This window comes from Triticum aestivum, chromosome 7D (assembly GCF_018294505.1).
Source record: "Triticum aestivum cultivar Chinese Spring chromosome 7D, IWGSC CS RefSeq v2.1, whole genome shotgun sequence".
In the NCBI taxonomy this organism is placed as follows: Eukaryota; Viridiplantae; Streptophyta; class Magnoliopsida; order Poales; family Poaceae; genus Triticum; species Triticum aestivum.
Genome location: NC_057814.1, coordinates 608,609,027 through 608,612,531, shown reverse-complemented (window position 1 = coordinate 608,612,531; position 3,505 = coordinate 608,609,027). Strand labels below are relative to the sequence as shown.

The 3,505-nt window shown below is 47.6% G+C and overlaps 1 long non-coding RNA gene across 1 annotated transcript in view; it reads right to left on the bottom strand.

The window, feature by feature from the left end:
• Nucleotides 1-2,326: 2,326 nt before the first annotated feature.
• LOC123170947 (uncharacterized) overlaps nucleotides 2,327-3,505 on the bottom strand; it is a 6,900-nt gene continuing 5,721 nt past the window's right edge. The window contains exons 4-5 of the long non-coding RNA XR_006485261.1: nucleotides 2,918-3,013; nucleotides 2,327-2,416 (exon numbers count right to left, since the gene is read on the bottom strand). This is a non-coding gene — a long non-coding RNA (uncharacterized lncRNA). The remainder of the gene's footprint in view (nucleotides 2,417-2,917; nucleotides 3,014-3,505) is intronic.

Here is a 3,505-nt window from a genome sequence, read left to right as displayed (position 1 = left end):
GCCGTCGGCATAGACATGCCACGTGTCAGAAACTGGCCGCTCCTGGGGCACGTGTATGCCGACGGCTAGGCCGTCGGCATAGACATGCCACGTGTCAGAAACTGGGCGCTCCTGGGGGCACGTCTACGCCGACGGCCTAGCCGTCGGCATAGTTTCAAACTAAGCCGATGGCTAGGCCGTCGGCATAGACATGCCACGTGTCGGCCACTGGGAGCTCACGCCAGGCCTATGCCGACGGCCAGGCCGTCGGCATAGATTCTGTCCAGTTTTTTTTTCTTTTTTCTATTTCTTTTCAGCTCAATTCATTTGAATATATAACAAACAGCATATATAACAAACAGCATATGCACAGCATCACACAACAAATTGGTATCGCTAAGAAGCATCGCAAAGCATCACACATATAAGTATCATCACCACAAAGCATATAAGAATCTCACAAACAACAATAAGATAAGAAACATCACAAGCATACAAGTATCATAGCATCGAGAACCGGCACAATGTGCCCGAAAGGCTTAAGCGCCAGGACGTCGCGCAACGCGGAGGTCGTCACCGCCAAGACCGCCGAAGCCAAGGTCGTCACTGCTAGCGGCAGCGCTACCGCCAAGACCGCCTCTACGTCCGCCTCCGCCTCCGTCTCCGTGGATCGGAGTGGTCGGGCTCCGTGTCTCGGGAGTGTTGCGAAGACCACCTCCAACATTAGATGCACCGGTTCCCTGGATGTTGAAAAGATATATTAACGGGATATAAGACTGTGTTGAAAGGCATGACATGCTTTGGGTGAATTGATTGGGGATGAACTAACCGGCGAGGGGCCAACGTTCTGTGCCGCAAACTCCTCAAAGGTCAGCAGCACTGGTTGTGCTGGAGGACCCTCTGCTGATGGCCATTGAGGACACCTGCCGGCCGCCATTTCCTGAAAAGCGTGCTGCATCTCGGTTACTTCATGAACAACCCGGCCTTTCGTGAAGTTCTTCTTGTCTTCCCTATCTGGATGATCTGGAGGGAGGAACTGTCGATGCAGGTCAAAGGCTACATACTTGCCACCCTTACTCAGCCAAATCATTCGCAGAGCCTGCATGCACACTGGGCATGGCATCTTCCCACTTGTACACCATCCGCAGAATAGAGCATAGCCGGGAAAGTCATGCATGCAATAGTGCAACCAAACTTTCATCAAGAAATTTCTCTGCAGATCCCGGTCGTATGTCAACGTCGGAAAGTACCAAGAATGGTGCAAAGCATCCACCAGCGGCTGCATAAACACACCCAATTGCTTCCCCGGATAATCAGGCCCCGGAATGATGAGCGACAAGAACATGGTCTTGCGTCGCATTAGGGCACCGGGAGGAAGATTGAGCGGAATTACAAACACGGGCCAGCAGCTGTATGGATTGGACGACATACCATATGGATTCAACCCATCACCTGATATGGCTATTCTGACATTCCCAGCCTCGGCTGCTTCCTCGGGGTATTCTTCATCGAACGACTTCCATGCTTCCCCTTCCAATGGATGTACGATTTTTTTTGGATTGTACCTTATACCTTCCTTGTGCCACTTCATCATTTTGGCAGACTCCTTCGTGATGAAAAGGCGCTGCAATCTTTTTATAAAATCAAGATACCGAAGAACCTTAACGGGGATGGTTAGCTGCTTTTTCTCACCATCCTCACCGACCACCTCAATGTACCGAGACGAACCGCACTGCCTACAGTACTTGTCATCCTCATACTCATGCCTAAACAAAAGGCAATTCTTCGGGCAAACATCTATTTTCTCATAATCCATAGAGAGTGCCTTCATGATTTTCTTTGTATCGTACATGCTTTTCGGCAGTTCATGACCCTCAGGGAGGCTGTTAGCCCATACTCCCAAGAATGCTTCGAAGCATTTCTGGCTACAGCCGTACTCAGCCTTGACTGCAATCAGTTGCGAGATGCCATCCAGCTGAGAGATTTTCGCCCCCGCATAAAGAGGTTTCTTCGACGAGGCCAAGACCTCCAAGAAGGCCTTTGCGGTTGCCTCCAGCTCCTCCGGTTCATTCTTTGAAGGTGTCGGATTTCCCGTTTCTGCAACAATGACATCATCTAACATGTCCCTGACCCCGTCGTCCTCATATCCATCGATGCGTTGTCGCATCACCTCCTCTCTACCACGGTCCTGCTCGGCTATGTTTATCGGCGGCATGTCAAAGTTTGGCATATATCCGTGCGTGCGAAGGTGCTCACTCATGTCCGTCGGATTTCTACGGTGACGTCTGGCACATCTCGCACAGGGGCATGGTGGGATAATTCTCATTGGACGACGGAATATCTCCTTCAAATAGACATCGGTTTTCGCGATCCACTCTGATGTTACTCGATTCCGACGGATAAAACCACTGTACATCCACTGATTATCTGCCATCCTCTGCTTTTTTGCAAGGCACACAACATAATTAAGGAATCATTTAAATTAATCACATCAAATTTTCAGTTTCTACCGCGTTTAATCCACATACATCTCTAATAGGTAAAGATGGGTCCTAATCCCACCCGAGGATGTGTAGATTGAGTACGTTCTCCATTCTACCCCGTTCTGAGACAAAATTTCGGCAGCACCTCCCCGCTGTTCTCCAGATACACGTCTCAGCAAATAGCCGAGAGAATGTGCTCCGGAGAACAATGGGGAGGCGCCGCCGAAATCTTGTCTCGGAACGGGGTAGAACATGGAGAACATACCCAATCTACACATCCTCGGGCTGTCCGTGGAAAACGCTGGACAATCCGAAAGAGCTGCGGTGATAAATATGCAATTGAATGCATATTTATCGATGCAACCCTTTCGGACGGGAGACGCCTAGGTTACGCCAGTTGAGTTGAGAATGAAATCTAGTCACATGAAAAAGGAGGTGATGGATTTGTAGCTCACCCTCCGCTGTAGAGGAAGTAGTCGAACAGCAGAGGGATGCTCAGGGACCAACGCGTCGGACAACGGCCACTCCGGTGAAATGTGACACCACAAAGCCTGCAAATTCCACCGAAAAAACAACTTAGATCATCACATCTCAGTCAAGTGTCAAACTTTTGTCTTCTATTCTTTTAACAAGATCATCATGACTATCATTTTTTAGCAAGATCATCACATCTTAATAAGTTTCAAAATTTTGTCTTCAATTATTTTATCAAGATCATTATGAGTATAAAAAAATAGCAACAACATCATCTGCTCCTCACTGATTCATCTCATCGAACCAATTTTTTTTGCAACATATGCAACATATAGCATCTCATCTAACCAAATTTTGTTACTACCTATCTCACTATCTATCTAACTATCTAACTATCTACCTATCTAACTATGTATACAACTATCTATCTAACTATGTATCTAACTATCTAAATATCTATCTAAATACCTATCTAACTAGCTACAAAATTACTAAAACAACACTAAAAAATACATGAAATTTCACCTTCGAGAGGGCCGGCCGGAGTTGGGGCGGGGAGGCGCGGAGTC